Source organism: Corapipo altera, unplaced genomic scaffold (assembly GCF_003945725.1).
Source record: "Corapipo altera isolate COAL_440 unplaced genomic scaffold, ASM394572v1 23b, whole genome shotgun sequence".
NCBI lineage: Eukaryota > Metazoa > Chordata > Aves > Passeriformes > Pipridae > Corapipo > Corapipo altera.
This window is the reverse complement of record NW_020884885.1, coordinates 10,252,777-10,279,478: the sequence shown is the minus strand read 5'-3', so window position 1 is coordinate 10,279,478 and position 26,702 is coordinate 10,252,777. Positions and strand designations below refer to the sequence as shown.

General features: G+C 39.7%; 1 protein-coding gene across 3 annotated transcripts in view; it reads right to left on the bottom strand.

Moving 5' to 3' along the window:
- FUT8 (fucosyltransferase 8) overlaps positions 1–22,668 on the bottom strand; it is a 111,638-nt gene extending 88,970 nt beyond the window's left edge. For 2 of the 3 annotated variants that reach the window (XM_027642230.1, XM_027642228.1), the window contains exon 1: positions 22,532–22,668. The gene's annotated coding sequence lies outside the window, so the exon portion shown is untranslated. Of the gene's footprint in view, positions 1–2,524; positions 2,639–22,531 lie in introns of all 3 variants that reach the window. The other variant, XM_027642229.1, reaches the window with a different exon arrangement.
- Between the last annotated feature and the right edge of the window lie 4,034 nt (positions 22,669–26,702).

The window sequence follows — 26,702 nt, the reverse complement described above, 5'->3', positions numbered from 1 at the left end:
TCTTACAAGTTCATATTTGCAACCTCATTAACAAGTAGAAGGTAGTACATTATGTGAGTACGGAAAAATAGATTTAGACAGATTGGCTCATGGTAAACATGAAGTGGAAACATTTACATTTCATATAATAATGAAAAGAACTATTATTAAATTTACAAGCTGATTTATTTGTAAGTAATAAAATTGCAAGCAGTACCGAAAGACCTTCCAGTCCTACCAGGCTCAGAAAATCACCATGCTCTACAAAAACTTCCCAAAATTTTAAACTGTGATAACCTAAAATACATAAAAACACATAGAACAATAAAAAGAAAGCAGGAATGTCTGGGTCAGTTTTTTCCACACTAATCTACCATCGGAGTGAAGTAGTTACTCAATAGCTGTTGACAAAGCAGAGGAGGAAAAAAACCAAAAAGTTCCAATGTAGTTTATACCTCTACTGCAGGAAAATTTGTCCACATACTGTCAATGATAAATTAAAAAAAAAAGAAAAAATTACAAAACACTGAAATATGTGGAGTTGATTTGACACGAAACAACCCAGCCTAGGCTGGACAAGACATTTGTAGCTCTACTTCATGCTCTCTGTATGACAGTTAAATTTTAATGTGAGTTACGAGCTTTGTTTTGCAACCAACTATGTACTTATTTTAGAGTATTTTCTTGTAGCCTGGAGTCTGCTCAGACTAACTCATGAAAAAGTAACAAATACTGTACTGTAATCAGGATGCATGAAAACAGCAAATTTTCCTGTCAATCCACAAATCTATAACTAAGAGGAAAGAAATATAGCTTTTTGGGGTTTTTTTCCACAGTTCCACAAAAAGAATAGACAGTAAATTTGCATAAGTTTTGATTATCTTAAAACAACCTACTCTGAGACATTCAAAACTTCAAAACTATCAAAGAGTTTGCAAGTTTCCAGGTTAGTATTGCTAATAAATCCCTGAAAATGGAATTCTATTTATAATGTAAAAGATAAAACTATTTTTAAAAATCTTTGCATTTGTTGTTCAATCACCTCAACAATATTTACAAATATCACTAATTAGACAGTGGTTTCTTCCAGATAAATCTGCTCCTCTTGCAGAGATCTTTATGGAAATAAAGGTCATGAAGTGACCTTGCAGATAGGAAATTTTGGTTTATATGCCCAGTTCTGACTGAATTGTTGGGTGAACATGGACTAGTCACTACAATTATTTTTTAGAAAAATTAATCTATTTATAAAAAAAAAAATATATCCTTATAAAGGGTTCAATACCATCTGCAGTGTTTAATCCAGTCTCCTGCATTGCAAGAACCCATTCAAAACCAAGACCAAAACATTTCCTCAGCATTTTTCATGCAATTTGAAATTGAATTTGAAAAAGACGCAAAACCCGAATGCACAACAGCAAGATAACAGAGTTCCAGGATGCCACGTTTTAAGTGCCTGCAACTACATGTTAGATGAAAAGACCTACATCACCTTGAGAATACAGAAGGGTGCAGCAGTGGGAAGAAAATGGAAACACTTCTCCCTTCCCATTTGTCTGGGGTAAACTGATTTAACTTTGAACATAGACACTAGATCCTTATGCCAGGCCAGGACTACTTGCCTAATACCACAGAAAGAATCAGACGTCACTCAAAATCCCACCTTCAGCGAATGGCAAATTGTCTCTGCTTCAAAAAAGATAAACTGTGCACCAAGAAGAGAAAAAATAAAAATAAAAAATATTCCCCTCTGATCTGAACAGGATATCAGTGGTAGCCCTAAGGATCAGAATTTGTAAACTTAGAAGCTTTTGACAAATAACAATCAAATATTTTCTTGTCTGCTCTATCCTCTTTCTCAGAGATTTCTGTTATTCTGTGACTACAAAATCTCATATGTTTATTTTTAATTTCTGACTCGAGGATCAACCTCATAATCTTACACAGTCTTTTTATATAAATATTTAAAACATCATCTTGAACTACTGAGTTTCTTTCTCCCCATTACTGAGACTAGACCTCATCCTCTGATTTTCAAACAAGATTTGTTATTAAGTTTATCCCTCAGACACATTTATTTTCAGATGTTTCTCTCCCATATATGCCCTCAAATCCAATTGAGACTTTTGTTATTCTTCCTAGGTCTTACTTGCCAAATTCTTTCATTCTCCTTTAAGAAGGCAACTTCAGCTTAATCACACTAACAGTTCTTTCTTATCCCAAGGACTCAGTCTTTTCTGGGTGTGACTGTGATCAGAACTATATGCTATTCTAAATGTAAATCAACCTTTACCTAGCAATCTTTTTCGAAAGCTAGAAACCAGGAGGTGCAGTTTAGAATCAAGTTACACTCACAAAGTCACATGATCTGAGAAAGAAACAGATCAGGATCTGGGTCATACAAGAACAATCCACCTTTCTGGTACCAGGAGTTCTCATCAGTGCTCAAGTATGTGAATTTGCAATCTATTTGTTTTTTATTAAACTTAAATCATTTTCTATTACTCTGAAGAGACGAATCTACTATTAAGTGTGAAAATCCTACCTTCTCCAGAAAAAGCAATTTCTGAAGCACACAGACCAGCTTTTTAGTGAAGTCACTTGCATATTTTAGTGCTGGCTCTACAGTTTCAAGTAGCTGGCAGAGAACTCACTGAATCTGTGTCAGGGAAAACATTATATGAAAAGAATCAATTTTAAACAATAAAACCACTTAAACAACAAAATCAGTAAATTAGTAAAGAAAAAAAATTATTCCATCTGTAAGCCAAGTGAGGCTCAGAACATGATTCTTCCAGTTTTAAGATATACTGTTGTATTCTAATAGAGAAGTAGTTATTTAACTGAAAAACTGAACTTCGTTTTTCTTATACCCATCAATCCATCTGTCTGGTAGCATTATTAGTTGCTGATACTAAGCAAATTTATTTAAACAAATATGGAAGGAAAGAACATCCCAGGGAAACAGAGGGACAGATCATCTTTTTAATGATTATATTAAAAAAAAAATAAGGTTATCAATATATATTATATAATGGCTTGGGGCCTGGTTGGGTGGTTTTTTCCTTATGATTCCTTACTGCTAGAGCTAAAAAAGGTGGAATATATTCAATCCATAATATGCAAGGATCAAAGCCAAATCATCTAACTTCTACTGCACACAGAAGAAAGCTCTCGGGAATTAGCTGTTTTGCAGAGAAGTGCAAAGGATTCTTTCTGCAGTTCAACTCTGTAAAGGAGGTTCCCCTTCAAACAAGCTTTGATTACCACTGGTTTGAGAAGGACATACAGTTGTTCAATAAAATTCCACTTCAATCAAACAAGATCTGGGAGCATTATTCCTCACTATTCCTCAAAACAAGCCTAAAAGACAAAGATCACCTCACACTTGTTTTTCTTTATCAGATATGACTTTGACACTTTGACCTTGTTCTAAAAGTACACCATTTTTAATGGCACAAATAACAGTTAGGAGCAAAATCCAGTATCATTTAGTGTTTATCCTTTACAGAAGAAAACATAAAATAATTGCTATAAGGTATAAAGTCCCTTCATGATATTGAAATTTTCACACATAATCATTTCTCAAGGCATAAACTCAGCACTGTCTACAAAACTGATACAGTACACAGAACAGTACAAAATCCACTGATTTCTTTTATGGACGTATTAAAGAGACAAACAATTAAGTTACTAAATAAAATCCCAAATATAAGCATATTTTTAATCAATGTGATTCTATGCAAGTTCTTTCCTGCTCCCCTCCTTCAAGACACACTGACTGGCCCAACCACTTGACTTATTTTTCCATTTTATTTACATGTCCCTGGCTGACACATCCTATTATTCCTGGAAGACAGGTCACTGTTGTTCAGTGTCTGCAGCCCTACATTTTTCACTTTATAAAGGTTCATGTATGCTAGAGTGACATTGCTCACACATTACACTATTGCACGTGTAGCACAAATTTGGGGAAAATTTGGAAAAACACTTCAAGCACTGGACCTCTCTTAGTTCTCTAAAATCCAGGAAAACATATGTTTCTTTTCCCCAGAGTTCCACTTTTTCTCAGCCATATGAAGTGCCATCTGTGCTTCCCAGCCTGGCAGGCTAAAAATTTGCTGTCATTCAAATCACCAGTGAGTAAATTAAAGGCAAAGAGTGTCCTCTTTGATAAAATAACAAGATTTACAAATGGCAACCTAGATCACAGCTCCAAAGTAATGAGTGGTAAGCGTGGGTAGTTAAAGGGTCACAGGGAGGAGAAGGTGGTAAACAGTAGACTATCTTCAGAGCTTTCTTGTGAACTTCTGATTCTCAGTAAACTAACACAAGAACTATGGGGAATAAAAATAAGGGTTGCTGGAAATCTCAGAAAGTAAATAAAAATATAACTCAACTGACACAAAACATTTAGTGGGATACTCCATAGCATTAGAGAGCATACTTGGCTCAGGAAGGATGGATATATATGGTGGAGCAGGAATCTTGTCTTGAATATCTTAAGATTTGTATACTTGTTCTGAGATCCAGAATGCAACAGAAGCCAAACACTCCACATAACATTAGAATGAGAAAGATACAGTGGGAAGGAAAGTGTAGACCTCCTATAAATTACCAAATCAGAAAATTTAAGTGGATGAGGACTTGGAAGGACTGTTGAGAGAGATTGTTAGATTGGGGTTTTTTGGTTGTTTGTGGGGGTTTTTGTTGTTGTTGGGTTTTGTTTGTTTTTTTTTTTATTCTTGACAGCTAGTAGAATCATTCAAAGCACAAAATTTAATAATAATGATTCACAGAGTAGGCCTTTTAGGAAGCAGATCACAGATAAAACTGAGTTACCCTAGCTGGTAACTGGCTTGACTACTGCCTTTATAAAAGTTAACCTTAAAGGTTACATCAATATATTAATGACTAAAACTTTCCGAGACACTAAAATGCAAATCATCATGTCAGAACAAGTCCTGAAATACTTTTGATAAAGGCCAACTGCACTCTTCCAACCTCTGGGAACAATCTGAGGGTTATCACATGGCTGGGAAAACTTCCAAATGGTACTGCACATAGCTACCTGTTTTGAAGGCTGAAAGATTAACAGAAAGGACAAATCTCAATCCGTGCCAGCTGTCCTCAATACCAGACAATGGTCCACTTTATTAGTGCTGATGCAGTCAAAAGGGATTTGAAATTAAACCAGCTTAAGGGAACTAAAATTAAGTGCAGATAAAGTCCGGAAAAGTACATAAAAGAAGAGGAAAAAGTAGTAACCATCTTTAGAAATTTAACTAAAAGAATCAGAAAATTTAGAGGCAAGAAAACCACACAGAAAGAACACTCTCTGTAGACACAGGCTAATGAATGAAATGACTGAAAAAAACCTGTCAGGAAAGCCCAATTAAGAATATTGTTAAGTGAGAATACAGTCAACATAAAAACGAAATAAAAGCTGAAAACCTGGCAAAACCTGTCTCTTGAAATAAGGTTAAGAAATAAAATAAGAAGAACAAACCTGGGTTTGAATTTGAGGAAGGAAATAGTTTGTGCAGTACAGCTCATGATTATTTGTTACAAATTGCAGTAATTAGTTCAAAAGAGAAAGTCTATCCTACCAAAAGACAAGGCCGTGAGCAATGTAGGACAGTCACAGAAAAAAAAAAAAAGATCAGCAAGCTTCACAGAAGAAGGAAGATGGTACCATACATGTCACTGAAAAACAATTACAATGTTGAAAACACAACATGAAGGAACATGGCTGCAAGCTAATAAAAACTCTAACTTGCTTCTAGTTCATTTATATAAAAAAGCAAGGGGGGCTTGCTATTAATTAGGAAGGATCATTTTAAACTCTGGGGTTTAATTCAGCTTATCAAACTTCTGACATAAAGGAGGTAAAGTTTTTTAAACATTAAAAAAGATACACTTTACTATCCACTACAAATACCACCTATGCCTACAAATAACATCACCCAAATCTTTTACAGTCAGAGAAATTTATATTGAAAAAGATGGGAACACACAAGAGAAATAACAACAGAACTATTAAAAATCCTTTATGTATGAATTGAAACAACTCAGTAGATTAAAAAAAGAAACCTCATTTTGTACTGTGCCTTAGATGGCCCCACCCTTTTTCTTCCTCTTTTTTTCTTCTTAAAAAGGTAAGCTCTTCAAACCTGCCCACAGTGAGCACACGGTTTGATTTTGCTATGGAAATTATAGTAGAAATTCATATATTATTTCATCTTTCCTTTTAAGCTTTTCAAGCAAGAACCAAATAAAAATCATAGCACTTTATTCCAAAGTCTATCATTGATCAGCTGAGTGACTCTGCTTTTACTAACTGACTGGTCAAATAGCAGTGCATTAACAAGATTGTGGTCAACCTCACTGCTGTGACTCAGAGCCATACCAGCAGCTGTGCAGATTTAAAAGATAGTATCAGTTTCGTACTGCTGCCACTGCTCCTCTGCAGGAAGGTTATGAACAGATGCAAGCAGCATTCAGCATCCAGGAAGCTGAAAAAAAGGAAGACACAACACTGCTTCCCTTGAGAGAGCAATACAGCTTCACGTTCATATCAGACATGATAAATGTTCATATTTATCAGACAGATTAATAAAGGCAGATCGTCAAACAAATGTCACAAAAACTATCAAATCTGAGATCCTGGCAATTAAGATCAAAGAATTGGTCAGGGATTTTCAATAAGAAAAATCTAAAAGACCTTTCTGAAATTTGCCTGTTAGGCAGCTGATGGTGCCTGATAATGAAGGAAGCTGAAAATCTGTATGGAATTAATTCCATCAGCATGAATATTATAAAAAAACCCATGCAATTTATATCATTCAATACACCAGAAATAGCCTTTGAATCTATTCCTTGATACTACACACCAAGTTTAATAGAGGCTAAATGTTAGGGGAAAAAACATGCACTAATACTAGAGTACATTTCATTTCAGAAAGGTTTCAGGTGTTTTAAGTTTCTCATATTTGCATAAATCCTGACACATCTTTTCCTTGAGCATGCTTCACCACAAACAGACTAAAATAGTATGATATTAAGAAACTGTTGCTAAATGTATGCTTCAAGCTTCCTCCTGAAGTGATTGCTATTTTTCTATCTCCCACTTTTACTATCCATTAGGCAATCTTGTATTTGCCTCTTACTCCTCTGACTCCTAATCCATTACGGAAATTTTTTGAAAATTATACATGTGTCTTTCCTAATTGGTGATAAACAGCAAATAAAATTTTTAAAGTTACATGTTGAGTTTAATCAAGCTAAATTTCATTTTTTTATCTCTTTCAGTCTATAATATATGAAAGAAAGCAAACAGACACTTCAATGACTTTACTGTGGGTTAAAGGGTCCACAAATGAGTGCTCCATTCGTTCCCTAAACAAGTAAATATTGGTAGTAAGCCATCTTTCCCTACACTGTACAATGACCACGATACAAGCTACCCTATTGTATTGAGTTGACCTTGGCTAGACAACCAGTGCCCACCAAGATGATCTATTACTCCCCCTTCTCAGTTGGACAGAGGAGAGAAAGTAAAATGGAAAACAACTCCTAGGTTGAAAGAAGGCAGTTTACCAAAGCCAAATGGAAAGTTCGTGCATGAACGAGCAAAGAGGAAAAAAAGATAATTTTTATTCTCTCTTTCCCATCAGCAAGTGCTCTCCAGCCACTTCCCAGGAAGCAGAGTTTCAGCATGTGTCGTGGTTGTTCCAGAGGGCAAACATTGTAAATAACAAAGGGCCTACTTTCCTCCTCCTTTTCTTAACTTTTTCATTTAAGCTGACATCACATGGTATGGAATATCCCTTTGGTTAATTGGCTCAGCTGTCCTAGTTGTGTCCCTGCTCAGGATCTTTCCCACCACCAGCCTATTGTTGGGGGACAGAATGTTCAAGAAACAGTGCTGATGCTGTGCCAGCACCACTTAACAGTAGCCAAACACCAGTGTGTTATCACCACCTTTCCAGCCACCAATGCACAGCACAGCACTGTGAGGGCTGCTATGGGAAATATGAACTCCATCTCAGCCAGATCCAATACATCTACATGACCAGTGTAAGGTATAAACCAGTATAATTACATAGTTTTGTATATACTTTTGTCTATACATGTATTATATGGATATGTACAGTCTACATGTATAATCTAGTTTTCTAGTAGGAAAGAACTTTATAAATTGCACCAAGCATCACTTCTGTTTTCCTTTATAACAGCAGCTTCAATTAACCACAGATCACCCCTTCCCACTGCAGTCAAGTTGCTGCCAGATACCAAGCAAAGAAAACAAAGCAGAATTCAAACACTCAGAGATACAGAATCATGAAAATGGGTTTTCTGCTAAATCTTGATTTCAGTAAGAGGACAGTAGGTAAATAAAAAGTAATATATGGAAGAACTATGGGAAGTACGAAAGAAAAGACACTGAGATAATGCTAAAAAAAACCCCAACATTGATATGTAATCTTAAGACTGATATAAAAGTAAATTTTGTAACAGTTTTCACTATCCACGTAGTTTTAATGAGATACAGTTTGACATCAGTGTTGTCCATTATTGAACTCACTAGACTGTTTACTGGACAAAGAAGGAGAAACTTGTGACTACACTTCATACATTTCTGACAAAAAATAGAAAGTCTAAAGCTGATAAAGCACAAGATGAAAGATAAAAGATAAAAGACAGATGAGAGAGAAGATGTTGAGGCTCGAACTGCACCCTCAAGAATTGATGACTCTGCCTTCCAAAGATCTTTTCTGTACACACTGTACATGCTACCACCAATTACATATACCTAATAAGTGCAGGTTAGGGAAGACAGACCCCTGTAATAGTATAAATATCATTAGAAATCACAGTTCAAAAGAAAATACTTCATTTTGGTTTACCACACTCCAGCAGAAACTTTTCACACTGATATATGTGGTATTAATACACCACAAAAAGTATTTAGACTGATTCTGATTATTCTTAAAGACCATCATATAGTATTTGGGGGGTTTTATGTCAGTACACACTAACTGCACACCTGGACTATCCACCTTCAAAATAAAAGTCCTTACACAGCACATCCAAACACAGATGAAGAATTCTCAGACAGGAATACACAGTTTTTTCATCTATAATCACATCTGACCTAACATAAAAATTTTTAAAATGCCACAACCTAAGGGCCCTGACCTCTAGATCCACTTCAACACCAGATGATGACAGTCAAACACCACATTAAAAACATTTTCAAGCAACAACCAGGAAAAGAACTGTCCAAAGGAGCATTCCACATGCTACCATTTCACAGCACTTATGATTTCAAAAAGAACAGTTAAAGCTAACACCTTTTTTGATAAGATATGGTTAAGCCAGATAAAGAAATAATCAATCTCATTGTGGTTGCTTCTGCCAAGGAAGGTAAGAAGTTTAAATTAAATACTGCACAATTGTAGGAGACTTCAGGAGAAAAGCCAGTACCAAAAGCTTATCAATCTAAAGATTCCCTGTTTGTTTATGACTTCGAGGAGCCCTTGAATGATAGTATGGCAGAGAAACATTAACTACGCAAGCAGTTCTTTACTGTCCTAGAAGTCAGATCAGTGGAAACTCCTGTAAGAAACAAAAAACTGTACTGGCTAAATGTTTGACTTGCAGGTGTCACTGAGTTATATCCACTATTTACAAATTTCTCAGCAGGAACCAATAATCTTCATGAACATCCAGGATGCACCTTTGCTGTCTGACACAGTGTGAGCATATTGCAACATTTCACATCGGTGTCATAAGGAAATATATTTAAATGAAAATTTAATGACTGTGGAAAAGCGCTTACATGTTTATATTAGCCATATAAACATGAAGAAAGTCAAAAGGCCTGACTGCAATGAAAGCTGTTCAGTATCTGTACACACCTTTGAGGTAGCACTCTGAAATAAACAAGAAACAATTCTGCTTACTATTTTTCACACTTATTTTAAAACATAATCATGTAATTGATACCTTGGTTAACATTTCTGATGGGACACTAAACCATATTTCCATTTACTAGCTCAGATTTTTGAAAACAAAAAAACTTACTCAAATAAATCTATAAAAACAAAAAACCATCAAAATTAATCATTTATTTTCCTAAACAATCTGTAGCAAAACACATTTTGTGTGGTTTAAAGGACAAGATGCCATCCAGAGGGACCTGGACAAGCTTGAGAAGTGGGCCTGCGGCAATCTGATAAGATTTAATAAGGTCAAGTGCAAGGTGTTACACCTGAATCAGGGCAATGCCCGTGTCCTGGTTCTGGCCAGGACAGAGTTAATGTTTTGCAGTAACCCGAAAGGAGCATGGCTAGGACACCAAGGTTATTCTGTATCACCTCCTGTCATTGCCTGGGCCAGGAAAAGGGGACTCTCACTTCTAAGGAGAAGGGATTCCTTCCAGTCAAGAAAATGTGGTTGATGAAGCCATTTGGTATTGTCTATTATTGGGAATGTTTGTCCATGTGAATCATTTCTTTTCTCATACCTTTTGTTATTAATATTGTTGCTGTTACTGTTCCTTTTCTTATCTCATTGCTGTTTCCAGCAAATTGTTCTTATCTCAACCCATTCATATCTCAACCCATTCATATCATATCTCAACCCATTCATATCTCAACCCATCTTTGCCTTTTGTGTCTCCAATTGGAGGGAGGAAGGGGAGCTCCACGTGGTTTGGAGAGTCTTGGTGGGGGCACTGAACCAAGAAGTACCCTTCCTAAACCACAACACCCTGGTATCAGTACAGCCTGGGGATGAACAGATCAAGAGCAGCCCTGCTGAGGACTTGGAGATGCTGGTGGATGAGAAACTGGACGTGGGCTGGCAATGTGCACTTGAAGCCCAGAAAGCCAAACGTATCCTGGGCTGCATCAAAAGCAGTGTGGCCAGCAGGATAAGGGAGGGGATTCTGCCCCTCTGCTCAGCTCTAGTGAGATCTCACTTGGAATACTGTGTCCAGCTCTTGGGTCCCCAGCACAGGAAGGACATCGACCTGTTGGAGTCAGTCCAGAGGAGGCCATAAAATGATTAGAGAGATGGAGTACCTCTCTTCTGAGAAAGGCAGAGAGATTTGGGATTGTTCAGCCTGGAAAAGAAAAAGGCTTTGGGGTGATCTAACGGTGGTTTTCCCACACCTGAAGGAAGCCCACAAGAAAGATGGAGAGGGACTTTTTACAAGAGCATTTAGTGATAGGACAAGGGGGAATGCCTTCAAACTGAAAGTGAGTAGGTTTAGATTAGATATTAGGAAGAAATTCTTTACTGTGAAGGTGGTGAGGCACCTGGAACAGGTTGCCCAGAGAAGGTGTGCATGCCCCAACCCTGGAAGTGTTCAAGGCCAGGTTAGATGGAGCTCTGAACAACCTGGTCTAGTGAAAAGTGTCCCGGTCTATGGCAGGGAGGTTGAAACTACATGATCTTTAAAGTCCCTTCCAACCTGAACCATTCTATAATTTCATGACATTCAGAATATCATACAGATGCCTTAACCAACATGACATAAACTTGAATATAGATGAAAATCTTTACTACATTGTACCACAGTGAATTTTATGTTTGTCTTCCAAAATACATAATTTTTTTTCATAAATCTCCACTTTAAGGAGAGGGCTCTCTGCCTGAGAAAGCAGGATATTATTTAATCAAGAGCAAACCCAGAATCAGACAGGCCAAAGTACTGCACAAGGGATCCCCAAAATTAACAAACTGGTAAAATTTACATTGTATTAAAGTTCCAATCAAAGACCAGTTGGTGGGGAGTAGCGGGGTTTGAGGAGGGGCAGGGAAGTGAATACATGTCATGTCAACAAAAACGGCAGATAAAAAAGATTCATATTTAATCTTTTCCCATAAAAAATTGAATAAAAGGATAGCTTAACCACAGGTGAAACCTGTAACTGTGATCAAACCAACACTGGAGACCAGCATGCAGCTAACTAATCCACTTAGTTGGCATACAAATGTGACAGTACCCTTCAATACTTGTAAAGAAAGAGCAAGCCCAGCCCAAGCAGTCACTGCATTCAAATAGTGAAGCTGAGATTAATACACTTGGACTAGTAGACATATTCACAATCTGCTTAAGAAAATGTGTCACAAAAAACACAGTCCTGGAAGGCCTAACTGAAAATACAGTTGCTCACAAAACTGTAACTGTCTCTGCAAAGCAAGGACAGCAGAATCTTATCTCCTTAGGACTTAAGAAAACAGTGGATTTGGAAGTAAACAAAAAAATCAACATTCTGCAGAACAGTATTTTGAACTCATTCTGTGGAGACTGTAGGATCAACACATCTCTGGCAAAGAGATTCCAGTATATATATCCTGTTATATCCCAACACACAGTTTCATGACCTTTCTGTCAGATTTCAGTACTTGGGGTATTTCCTATTCTTGGTCCAATAGCTTTAAGCAACTAGATGTGTTCAGTGTGTATGAGGATAAACTGCAAGTGATTTTTTACACACTTACAGAGAGGTCTTAAGAGCAAGCAACTGAATAGAGACCATGTTCTCTCAGCTCTTCTGTAGACACAGAATTCTTAACATTACCTATGCATGACATTCCAGTATGTTGTATAGGAAAATTAAATAAGCATTTTAAATTAAGCTGATCTCTCTGTATCTCATATGTATGCCTAACTCCTTGAGAGACCAACATTTCTGTGCTCTAGTTATACCGAATCCCTCATCCTGTAAGAGCACTGTCCATTGTAATCAAGTGACGAAGGATAAAAGGGCTTTCTCATATGCATTACAAGGATCCTGTTGCCACTGAAGGAAAAAAATTACATCAGAAGAAATCATCAACAACCTGCTAAGGAACACCCCTTGCTCCCTAGAAAGTACACAAAGCACACATCTCCAGAGTTTGAAGACGTTGTTATAGGGTGGAAGCTGCCATATTAGCCAAATTGCCACCCATCTTTACAGCCTGGCATGGAAAAGTTCTGAGTACTGATACCTAGTCCAGCGCTACCTCATCAAAATTAAAAGACAAAACTGGTTGCAGAGAGAATGTCTAGCAGTTCAATCCAAAATCCGGACTGCTGAATAGGCATTTGCAATGAAGAATAACTCAAGGAGAACATCCTTCAATGACAATGGATGCCTCCAGTGAGCCACAAGAGGAAAAAGGTCTAATTCATACTGTCCTAACTACTATAAATTAAAAACACCCTAAGTAGTAGACAGATCAAAAAGTCAGATGCTGTACTGTTTAAAAAAAAATCCCAACAGAACCATGAAACAGATTTAGTTATTGAACAGGAATGTGAAGACATGCATCCAGAAGATTGTAAACCCCAAGTCATTGTAAACCCCAGATTATAGAAAAAGGAAGGGCAGAGACTATCTAAGCATACCAAAGCATGGCACAATACCATGAAGGTGTCTCAGTGAAACCCCAAAAGTAGGGGAAACAGTTATTTTTTGTTTGTTTCTTTTAGTTTTTCTCCTGTGAACTCAAACATTGCCCTAAAATAAGGAATAAATGCTTGCCTAGGCAGACGAGAGGAACGAAAGACATAACGTGCCCTGCCATGAATGGTCTTATACCACTGGGGTGGAAGAAAAACAGAAGAGAGAGAGATATAAAAACAGTCCATCAACACATCACATATATTAGATGACCGTACAGTTGAGATGGAATAGTTTTTGCTGTTGCAGTATGAGTATCCATACTGATTGTCAAACACAGGAAGTTATTTAGCAAACACCCAAGAAGAGACCAGATGTCAGCTAAGTACAGCATATCAGAAACCTGTATACACATTTCAGGTATATTATGTATTTTATCATCATAAATAGAGGCATGGAGCTAAAAACAAAACTCACAGGCAATCTAAAAGCTCATATTCTGACACTTGGTCAACAGAAATCCCCCTAGAGGCAAAGTGTTTAAGGAAGAAATGTTTGTAATTGAATAAACTAATAATTTAAAGAAATTAAAAATAAAAGGTTTTATGAACTGTTCAATAAACAGCATATTGGACAAATACTTAAATATTTATTACATACATGCACACAGACAACTCCAAAAAAAATAAACTCCAAAAAGCTTAACAAGTTTATTGGTACCCATACAAATTAGACTTACCTTGAAAAGTTACTATTTTACTGTGCAAGTTCTAAACAAATTACAGTTAAGTTTAACATTAATATAATAAACTAAAGATGAACACTGGGAGGTTATTGGAACAGAATTCCTACTGTTCTTTTAGAAAATCTTTTGTAATAGCAATGCTTTGAAGAAAGAGCTTAACTCACAGCAACCCAAAATTAATGTCCAAAAGATATTCACAGCAATGTTCCACAAGCTTCTAAAAAGAGTCTTTAGCTTGCAGAATTAATAATGTCATGGTGATACTCATTGCTATTAACTGTCTCACAAAAGAAATTCCCTACCATTACAGAAAATTATTTCATCTTACTACTACAAAGTTATGAAGCAAACATATAATGAAAGCAGACTCCTAAAAAGCATTTACATTCAGAATTAATACTGCTACCACAAAGAAATTGTAGCAGCACAAACTTCATCAAATTCTAGAATTACCAACAGCTAAAGTGTTTCATTTTATTTTTTATGTATTATATATTCTGAAAATAAGTTATGTAAATTATGCTTTATTAATATCTAATATTTGAAGGAGCTAAGTTAAATGGTTGATTCACTGGAAACTATGCTTTGCTACAGAAATCACCACTTTTTTTCGGGAGGATACCTAAAGACTACAGGTTAGTAAACACAAATAAAGAGGCAAAAAACTCAGGAAATAATCATTCCTCATGTAACATCTCATCCTTGAATAACAAAACGGAAAAATAAATTTTAAAAATATATATGTGAGTATGTATATATATGTGTGTGTGTGCATATATATATATGCACCCAGACTGTTATTTAACAGTAGTTCTTTGCTACACACAACTCTTCTGAGTTGAAGACTTTTAGCCAAAAGCTTTCCAAAACAGTTACTGAGCTCCTTGCATCTTAGGACTTCTTCTTTTCCTTTATTTATTTCCCAACCTCACCCTGAAAATATGGTAGCGGACGGAGGGAGAGAGAAGAGAAAAGAACAGGAAGAAACAATAATCATGTGAGGGAACTAGTGTATAATGTTTGGGGGTGGGGGGAGAATCAGAATTGATTGCAACTGATTTAACATACTGTCAGAAAATCACCACGTTAAAATGATGCATTATATGGTACATAATATGAATTTACATACTTTTCATGACAAATGACCAAGAGAGATCACCTATTTTTAAGGTTGACAGATACTTCCTTGTAGAAGCTTCATTTTTGTTTCTTTTAACTTGCCAAAGGCTTTTCAAGATGACCCCTTCTGTGCCAGATGTCCATGTCAAAGCTGAACTACTTCAAAGTTTCCATTGTATACAAAACATATTTTTCCCCTTTCCAAGGAAAGCTACAGAGAACTACACTTTTGCCTCATTACAAAAGGCTATTTTTTCTTTAAAAACATTAATCACTTGCATGCTTTAAGTTCCACATGCATCTTTCTAAGAGACAGCAAAACGCTTATCCTGACATACAAATGACGCTTTTTCAAGCTCACTGTAATGTTAGTGTCACTGATTTTGTTTTGATATGTTGCAGCTGAACCACCTACATATTCTGTCTGTACTGATTCCATTCCAATGTAAGCTTCTAGAAGTTAAACATCCATAGTTGTATTATCACTGGATAATACAGGTTGGAAGGGACCTCCACATGTTCCCTAGTCTAACCTCCTGCTCAAAATCAGCTATGAGATCTGAACAGGTTGCTGAGCTTTACCCATTTGGGTCTTGAAAATCTCACAGCTTCTCAGGGTAACCTCTTATACAGCTTGACTACACTCATGAAGAGAAAGTTTTTCCTTATATCCAGTCTGAACCTTCTTTATTTCAGTGTATGAACACTGCCTCATGTCCTCACACCACACATCTCAATAAAGAGCCTGACTCCATCTTCTTAGTGATGTCGTCAAAAACACCAGCAGGTTTGATGTTAGATCTCACTGAAGCCACCTCTTCTCCAGCTCTCTCTCTCAGCCTCTCCTCACAGGGCAAGTGTTCCAGCTCTCTAATTATCTTGGTAGCCCTCCACCATCTTCACTTCTTTTTATCAATGTCTTTCCTGTATTGAGAGTCACAAAACTGGGCACAGTACTCTAGATGCGGTCTAACAAGCACCCGACAGAGAGGGATAACCACTTCCCTCCATCTACTGGCTATATTCCTTCTAACAGAGGATGTTGTTGCCCTTCTCTGTGAGTCAAGGTTGTTCAGCTTGAGGAAGACAAGAGAATAGAAGACTCCTGCGAAATCTTACAGCACCCTCCAGGATCTAAAGGAGAGCTGGAGAGAGACTTATGACAAATGCATGTAGTGATAGGACAAGGAGGAATGATCTTCAGCTAAAAGAGGGAAGGTTTAGAAAAAATATTATGAAAACATTTTTTACTGTGAGACTGGTGAGACACTGCAGCAGGTTGCCCAAAGAGATTTTAGATGCCCATGCCTGGAAGTCTTCAAGGCCAGGCTGGATGGGGCTTTGAGCAACCCAGTCTAGTGAAAGGTGTCCCTGCCCATGGCAGGAGGGTTGGAACTAAATGATTTTTAACACCCCTTCCAACTCAAACCATTCCATAATTCTGCAGCAGCATGCTGCTGCTGACCCATGCTCAGAGTGCTGTCTACCAGGACTCCAGGTTTCTCAAGCAGAGCTGCTTGCCAGCCTGTATCACTGCAAGGTGCTCTTCTTTCCCAGGTGTAGGACTCCGCATTTGTTTTTGAATAAAGCTCCAGATGGGCCTTGTGTTCACAGTGACAAAGTCCCTCTTAGTGCATATCAACTATTCCCCCCAATTTGATGTCATCTGCAAGCACAAGAGTAGACTGTATCACCTTCTCAGGACCCCACTTGCTATCAACCTCCCTATGTGGCATTTATTTATGAGTCCATCCATCCAACCAGTCTTTTACTCATCTAGTTCTCCATCCACTCAACCTGTAATTTCCAAATCTGGATTACAGAATATTATTGCAGACACAGTTGAAAGTCTTGCTAAAGTCAAGGTAAATTAAATCCACTGTTTTTCCCTCATACAAACATTCAAACATTTTACCGTAGAAGGCAATCAACCTAGTCATTCATGATTTACATTTGATAATCCCATGCCTATTGTTCCTATTCACTTCTTTCTTGTGCCCAGAAATGTATTCCAAAAAAACCCATGCTCTTATTTTCCCAGGGACAAAAAGGAAGCTAGCTAGCTTTGTAGCTCTTTGGACTGTATTTTGGCCTTTTTTGAAGAGTGCAACACATGCCTTTGTTCAGTCATTAGGAGGTTCTTCTGGTATCCAAGACGTTTCAAAGATGATGGGGAAGGACCTCACTGTGACTCTGGCCAGCTCTATCAAACATCCTCAGTCACAGTCCATCTGGCCACATGCGCTTGTACGATTTGAGTTCTCTCAGTAATTCCCGACTGAACCTTCAGCCACTGCTGGTAGCTGGTCTCCTCAAACCCTGCTACCAAGCACAGAGGCCTGGGAGACCTTGCTGGTGAAGACTCACTAAGGAACAGAGAGCACTGAGTACCTCAGCATTCTCTGTGTCCACTGTCACTAAATGATGCATCACACTCCAAAAGAAGCTCATATTTCACTTGTCCTGCTTTTTACTACTGAAGTACTAGAAGAAACTCTTCTTGCTGCCCTTGACCTCCCTTGCAAGTGTAATCTCTAGGTGAGCATTGGCTCCCTTGATGTCATCCCTACATAACAGGACAATTTTTCTAAATTTCTCCTTTGTAGTCTGTCCCCACTGCCACTGCCTGTATATCCCACTTTTGCACTGCAGCTCAGACATGGGTTCCCTGTTAAGCCAAGCTTGTCTCTTGATAGGCCTGCTTGTTTTCCTGACTATCAGGATGAATCAATGGCATCTAAATTTATTCTCGGTGAATCCCTGCTGGATAGAGCAAGTATGAAAAGGTAAGCCATCCATGTGAACAAAAGGGTGGAAAAGAGAGGAACCAATAGAATCTGACTGAAGAAAGAACTGCAATGTGGGAAAAAGCTGGTACAGCTGACACGGTGAACATAATCTTGAATTTAGGATACAGACCAAGTCTGAGATGGGTAAGAAAACAGGTAGGAAAGGAAAAAACAAATTCAAATGGAGCCAGATGCAGAACATAGAGAGTACAGATCCTAGTTATGATGGAGAACTGAATGTGAAACTGAGGATAGTGGACAGAAACCTGAGACCATCAGACAGGAGTGTGAATAGCTGGAAAGTAAAGAACACTGGGATAAACAATTTATTAGGCAAAATCTCCCCACACAGTAGTTCTGGATCTCAGACAAGAAGCCCTTCAACAAGAAACAAACTGTTTACATTGGGAAAATAGGACTGTGACAAAAATTTCAGAATAGGACAAAAAAGATTGGGACAGGAAGATATCACACAAGGAATAAGCAGAAAAATCAGCATCCAACAGAATATGCTCACTGGAATAGAACTGAAGATTCCAGAGTTTTATCACTACTTTGAAACACTTAAAAATCTCAGAAAACCATTTGCAGATTACATCATTTGGACCACAGATGAAATACAAATTACTAGTATCACATTCTCTGCTAGTTCAAGTGGTAAGTCTCATGGCAAAATGTACAAACTTCAGCATTTCTAAAGACTTACATGCTATTAGACATATTAGTCTTATATATGCAATCCCACATGACAGAAGGTTTCCCCCTGTCCATCAGGGTTGCTGACTTTTTTTTTCTTTTTTCATCTAGTGTGTTGAACATTTTGTTTATGTGCAAAGAATTTTTTTTAAAACAAGTATCAAAAACACAACCCTTCATTTAAAAAAAATACAGTCACACCACAAAAATTACAGATTATTTGATCTTGTTCTCTGCGCCCTTGTGCCCAAGATATTCTTGCTATGATCCTGAACAAAATGTTAAAAAAAATTAAAATAACAACACTATATGATAGAAGTGCCATATGCACTGCAAATGTTGGCATGTGCACTGTTAATAAGACAGTTACTGCAGGAAAACAGAGGAAATTACTATTGTCCTGGAGAATTGTATTTTCTTCTTGTTTCTTGCACACAAATCATCTTTAAAAGAAAAAGAGAAAAATTATATAAAAAAATCAACAAACTTTTAATGACCAATCCATTCTTCATCAAAACTATGGCCTTAGTAGCTTGTGTTTAATGTTGCAACAGATCTGAGTATTTATACTTGCAGTCTAAATCAACACACACCATACTACAAATGAAGCAGTGAGGTCTTTTCTAGATATGGACTCATGGATCCCTTTTGAAGGGTCCAATAAAAACAACAAAGAAAAGCCAGGTTATTGTTAGTAAATTAAACCTGTAAGGGAAAACATATTAGAACACACAAATCATTAAAACACTGATAGATTATTTTGAAAAATCATATCATAAAGGCCCTAAATTGGACATTCAGTGTGAAGGGATATTTTATATATTTCCAGGGATTTCTGTGAAAATATTACTAGTGAAACATGCAGGCACTAGAGACTAAAGGTAATGAAACAGCAGAAGAGGAAATTAAGAAGGTATAGCATGAACAGCGCATAACCAAAGAGTAAGACCACACTTCATTTGATACCAAGAAAAAGGATTCAAAACTGAATACCGAACACAGTCTATGCCATTCTAAGCTATATACCAGAAGAAACATTGTAGGGAAAAGTAGCATTTAACCCTACACATTTACAGGCCAAATTACAGCTCTTACAAGAATCTCTAATTTTGGCATTTCATGATTTATAAGAGCTTGACCTTGCAACTTCAAAGTTCTTTGAATACAGTTTATGTTGCACAACAGCAAAACACACACTATTTCCCTGAAAAGCACACACATCACTTCACCTGCAGATTATATTCATCATATAAGAGATGCATATTAATGCAATCATACATAGCATCCATGTATTTGTCTTCCTTATTGTATTAGTAGCATATTCTATGACCAAACAAGCGCTTGAATGAGTCCAGAAAAAAACTGTCATATTTTGCTTTGACACTAGCTCCCCCTCCAGACCAGCCTAAGATTATAGTAATGACTTCTTATTTTCATTCTGGCTCTGCAACAAGATATAAATACTCAAATCCAAACCTTCTTCATTTTTATCCACTTAAATGTCAATTAACAGACTGATCAGAGAAACTATATACAAAATTATCATTTTAATTTTTTTTTACTGTACATAGATTCCAAGCCTGGGAAAATAATTTGGTTTAGAAAAGATCTGACAGATAAAGCACCAATTCCATACAGCCACAGAAAGACAGGAATGGACCAAAAATACAATTTTTACACTATGAATTGTGTGCAGTATTTGTAATACTTAAATATTCAGTTACACAATTGAGTCTCTATTTGCAGTCCCAATAGTGATCACAAACCACAAACGCCAAACCAAAAGGAAGCCCCTACATGGCTTGGTACTACCTTTACTAATCCACTTAAGCTGAATCAGTTCCATTTCTACTTCAGCAAGTATAGCTAACATTTTTCTTGTTCTCACGTTACCTACAATTAATCTTTTTCAGTTGTTCAGCCAATAAGACTGCCAAAATTTTAAACAAATGAAGACACAAAACTAAACGGTAAAGAAAGCTACAACTTCCAACTGACCTTCTGTATTTCCCAGTTGTCAAATGTCCTGGCAGCTACATAACTAAAAGAGTGACTTTGACTGATTCAACACTCCAAGTTGATTGCTGTCTTTCCCTCATTGTTGAACTGCTCGCTCAGAAAATATGAATAATTAATTACACTTTCTACTCTGAAAAAGGTTGTCTTATTACATGTTGTTGGGCAAGTATGCAAACTTTGCAATATGCTAGTCTGCCAGTATAAGGTACATATACATATGAAACCCTAACAAGTATCAATAAAAACTTGGCAGCAAGCATACCTGCAGGAACCGGAGAAACAGACACTACTGGAAATACATCAAAGCACAGTCACCAACTCCTAATAACTAGTTTTCTTTAATAATGGAAGGAATTGTAACAGTCACCTGTAAAACCACCCCAAGCACCAGCAGCACAGGCTATGTTGGCCATTTATTTGCTTTTGCAGTTCAGACTTTTCTAAAGTTTTTGACAATTTACAGTGGAGAATTGTTTGGAAAATGAAACAAGATTAATGCTATAAAATCAAACCTTTTCACACTTACACACTCTTCCAGAAGTATTTACTCCGTTAGCTTTCAGGCCTAGACATTAAGATACTGCATTTCAGGGTAGAAAGAGTATGTGTGCGTATATGTAACATGTATACCAAAACATACACTTTTCAGCTGCTGTGTGTGTTTCAGTATGCAAACACAGGTAAAAAAATAAAAAGGTACTAAGCGCTAATGCAAGATCACAGGTGAAGAATGCTGTGAACACATGGTTGCTTTCCACATCCATGTGGATCATAGTGTACCATGTGTGCATTGAGGACACAAGGACAGCAGGTACTGCCCCGAGGAAGTTAGTCTTTCAAAAAGCAATTTTGCAGCTGATGTCTTTGCCCATAGGCTTCTTGGTACAACCTGCACCACGGCATTATAGTTCCTGTCTATTCCTGTACCCTCAACCATAAGCTTCTGAAAGCAGAGGGTCACAGCCTGGTCTTCGGAGAGCGTCAAGAAGAACACAGTGTGCGCACACTTGCACACGCGAGTGAAAGACCTGAGCATACATCAAGCACAAACCCGCCTAGAGGTAAAATCGCCAGAGCCTTATCGGTAACAGAATCCATGACCAAAGCAGCTAATTGTGCCGAAATACGGCAAAGGTCGCCGTGGGAAAAGCCCCAAGCAACAACCGATGGCTCTGCATCCCTGTCACACAAGCACTTCCTCGAGCTATCAGCCGGCCCTAGAGCGTGAGGTCCGTCTACAAAGCCCACGTTTCCCGTTTATTTCTCTCTGCCAAAACCAGGCGTCCCCCCGGGCGGCCGCAGTTCCCGGGACAAGGAAAGTTGGAGGCCGCCTCCCGCGCCCTGCGGCCGTGGCGCACGGGACGGCGGCGGCCGCGCTGCCCGACCCGCGCTGCCCACGCCCGCCCCGGGGCAACGCCGCCGCCCGGGGCTCGCACGCATCTCCCTCCTGGGCCCGGCCCGGCTGCCCACGGTGATGCCCCGGCCGCCCGCCGAGCCCCGGCCTCCCCTCCCTCCGCCGCGCTCTCCGGTGGCCCCAGGCCCCACCAGCGACCCTCAGGTGAGGGAGCCCACGGGGACCCCGGTACACGGCAGGGACCGGCCCCCTCCCCGCCATCATCACCCCAGCGGCGGCGCCCGTTGCTGAGCAGCGCCGGAGTCGCAAAAGCGGCGGCGCCAGGCCCGGGGGAGGGATGGGGAGCGCTACCCGGAGCAGCCCCGTCTCGCCTCGGTACCTGCTTCGCCGCCGCCGCGGCTCACGCTCAGCCCCCGCATCCCCTTACCAGAGTGCCGGCGCCGCTGGCGAAGCCCGCTTTGCCGCTGCCCAGGGTGCCGGGCGTGGGGAGTCGGCGGGGCGGGCGGGGGGAGCGGCGTGGAGGGCGGGGGCGCTCGGCGGGGAGGAGACGGAAGCAGGAACCCGCCGGCGCGGAGCGGAGCGGGCGGCGGGGACGGGGCGCGGGCAGGGCGCGCGCCGAGGGCGGGGAGCGGCGCGCGGGCACCGCGGTGACAGCGGCGCACGGCCGGGGCAGCGCGCGCCCCCGCGAGCGCGCCGGGGAGAGCCGCGCCGCGGGCGCGCGCCTGCCGGGGGAAGCAGCCTATGGGAGCGCGAGCCCGGCCCCGCTGCTGCGGGAGCGCCCCCGTCACGGAGCGCCGGAGCGCGCATGCGCGCCCTGGAGCTGCCACGGGCGCTCCTCCAGCCCCCCCCCCCGCTGCCTCCTCCCGGGAACCTCCCACCCCGGGAGCGGCCGGGCGGGACGGCGGCGGCGTCCCTGCATCCCTGCACCGGGCTTTCTCTACTGGGCGCGGGGCCGCAGGGCGGCGGCGGCAGGAGCCCGCGGGAGGGGGGAGCGGGAGCGGCCGCGGCCGCGTTCAGCCCGGCGATGGGTGCGAGTGAGTGGGGAGCAGCGCCTGGCTGAACCGCCGCTGCGGTCCTTCCCGGGGGAGCGCGGAGGGGATGGGGCACTGGGAGGGGCGTTGCGGGGCTCCCCTGATCTGCCGTTTGGGCCTCCAGGGAGACGTCCCCCCCCGGGGCCGCGTTATTCCCGGCGGCGGTGCCGTGCCGGCGGGCAGGGCCGGCCGCAGCCCCCTGAGCTCGGCGGCGCCGCCCGGAGCCCCCGCCAGCGCTGCTGCCGCAACAGGCTGGTCCCCGCCCGCAGCGCCGGTGCATCGTGCCCGGGGAACTGGCTCAGTATGGCTCGGTGTTCTTAATGTGAAGATCCCTACAAAGGACAGAAATCTTACAAAAAATTGTACTGTGAGAGTAAAAGGAGTGCTCTCTGCTGGGTGACAGCAGGACTTGGGAGAGGTCCGCTCTAAGCACCCCGGACTGACTGCTACTTGAGCACATACAACTTGTTCTGCTTCTGTGGCTTACCAAAACCCTTCCTGAAAGAGCACATAAAGAGGTAAATTCGGGTAGATGCAGAATTTCAGGGCATTTAATGTAACTATCATTTCCTAAACATTCACATGGGAAAGCTATATACATTTCCAAAGTTTGTAATGGGAATGTTTCGGCGTGCTTGGGAGATAAAATGGCAGAGATGGGAAGGCAGCATGTGCAGTGGGAATTGCAGTAGGAGTATGTTTCGGGATACTGTGGTTTCTGTGAAAGCCAGAGATGGTAAAGATGGATGTTTTGTAACTAGCACATCCTTCTTGCACCCCCTCCTAGGCTCAGAAGAGCTGTCCTGCATATTGGTGTTCTGTCATGTATTTGTTCACACTTGTCATCTCTAGTTTGTTCCACAATCCCTCTTCTTCTTTTTGTTTTGTTTTGTTTTCCCCAGAACTAGTAAACATTCACAAATATCCTTGTAAGGTCTCTGCAAGTGTGTCTTGGTTTTTCTTTTTTGACTTCATATGTTAGGGGTGAGCTGTGTGCTAACGTGGAGCTTGGGGCACAACTGCTGCCAGCATTGTCTGGGGGACAGAAAGAAAAATTATAATATTCTATGCCAATAGCAACCTTCCAGAGAGATCTGAAAATTCAAAAATAATTAATACATCTTTTTTCCCTAAGGTTTCAATTCCTAACTGACAATACTACAGATTAGTTTAGAAATTGAGATCATAAGCAGATTGCCAATCGTTGTCAAGAACTGAGTTGCAGTTGCTAGCTCCTATTACTGTGACAGTTGTTGTGTCTATTAGCAATTATATTGCCTACAAATTTAGCCAAGGATTTGGATTTCATAGACCCAGTTCCAAAAGTCAAAAGCATTTTAAAAGTCTAGGCATATGCAAAAGAGCCAAAACTGCATGCAGGTAAAGGAAGGAAGCCCCCATCCTGGAAACATTCAACATCAGGTTGAACAGGTCTGGTTGAAGATGTGCAGGGGGTTTGGATTAGATGACCTTTAAAGGCCCCTTCCAACACAAATCCTTCTATGATTGTAAGCTACATCAAGATGATCCAGAAGCTAAGGCACAGCTTTCCAAACTATATGTTTAATTGCATGTTGCCTTTGCTTGGAGGATCTCACCTAAAGAAAGATGCTAAAAGAAAAAAAAAGTCATTGAGGGAGACATCTGAAAACTGGAGATCTTCTTCTGATGGGTCTTTCCTGTTTAGTAGGAAAATACTGTTTTATAGACATGTCTGACTACTAACTCACAAAATATTAAGGTACATTCAATGCAAACAATTCTGAGATACAATGTCTGCAAACTTAAAAAAATCAGGCAAAAAAAATAGACTATTTCATTAGTACACTTGTGGTGATTTCAGTTGTAATTACTATGGTGTGAAATTAAATGCATTTCAAGTGATTGCTTAATGCAATGAGGAAACTACCACTGGTTTACTTGCTTTCAAGCCCATGATATTCTACAAGCCCATGTGCTATAGGCATATTATCTTAAATCAAAGAAAATGACACAGTACTAGACCTAGTATCCACTGGAGATACCACTGGATGAAATGTGATCAATCTGCACATAACTTGTACGGTTATGTGTTATTTTTATTTGTATTTTAGTTCTAACCATGCTATAGCAGCTAGTGCTATCAGCCTCATTTTTATTTTGAGGAATTGTTGACCTGAGCAGTGCTAAGCCATGACATAATGGGAGAAAGAAAATTAAATTACTAGGGAGAAAGATGAAAAGCTGCCGAGGGAAGTGCTGTTATAGAGCACTAACTTGTTACAAATACTAAATGCAGCAGGTATATACATTTAAAAGTACATTTCCCAAATCAGACTGAAAGGCCAGTAGCTAATTTTATTTTCACCACAAAAAGCTCGTTGTTGGTATGGAACCCCACTTGTGACTCCAACAACTCCTTCGTCACATGACCAAGGGTCAGAGTCTTGTTGATGCTCTGAAACCCTTGAGAAGGGAAATTTTCAGTAGAATATCGGACACATTTTCCCTACTATGGTTAGGAAATCAATTATCCTAAAGAATTTTAAGGTGGAAGATTCTAGTTTCAGTTGTCCAGTGTATGTTTTCTAATGCTTAATCTCACAACCTAATGCATCACTTTACCTGATACAGACTCAAAATCTGCTGGAGTCAGCTAATTTTTCTGATTTGGCAAGAAAGTGGTAGCACTTCTACAAAGCAGGTGGAATCTCAGCAGGGTAACTCTAGTTTCTCTTTGATGAGATATCCTGCCACCTGTCTCAGAAGTTTCTCTGAGTAGCAACTTGAGTTAAAATGAAATGTTAAGTAGTTTAAGTTTTCCCTCAAATACATGAACACATACTGGAGTCCACACTTAAATATCACTGTAAATAAAATTCTACTTTTGTGAATTTTTTCTTTCTCTGTGTGGTGCTAGCTGTCTCCTGTTCTTCACTATCTCTGAACTCACAGCCACAAAGCAGTCTTAATGGATACCAACAACTCCCCCAGAAAATACCTGACTTCTTAAATCCTTATCCCTTTATATGAAATGCATCCTCACCCCAGTTGTATAGTGGTCTCAAAAACTTTAGAAGCAAATTCAGATTTAGCTGTCATAGTAGTAAAAGTAAGCTTGAAAGGAAGAATCCCCAGAGCTGGAAAGCATGTTAAAAAATGCTTCTTCAAAAAAAGCATCAGTTTTGGAGTATGGTTACCTTAGGTTTCCTGAACACTTTTTATTTATTGCAGTATAACTGTACCTTGGAAATACTTCACTTATACAGATACCCAATTCTCCAGGTGATGCCAGAGTTAAAGCACACACTTATCTGAATCCCTCCATATGCAACTTGGTGCTGCAAACTGCTGTGCTGACCACAAAGAACAATACAGTTTCTAGCATAATTTATCCAAGCTTTATTTTGTCATATGAAGTAGGAATAAGGCATGGGTAGAAACCAAGATCCATATATTTAAGAAACAAATGAAGAAATTACATTTGAAAAAATGGAATTGGAGTGGGAGGGTGTTACACCTTTGTCCCTCTTAAATATAGACTGTATATACTGGGGAGGAGGAAGAGTTAGGAAAGAGTACTAGCTT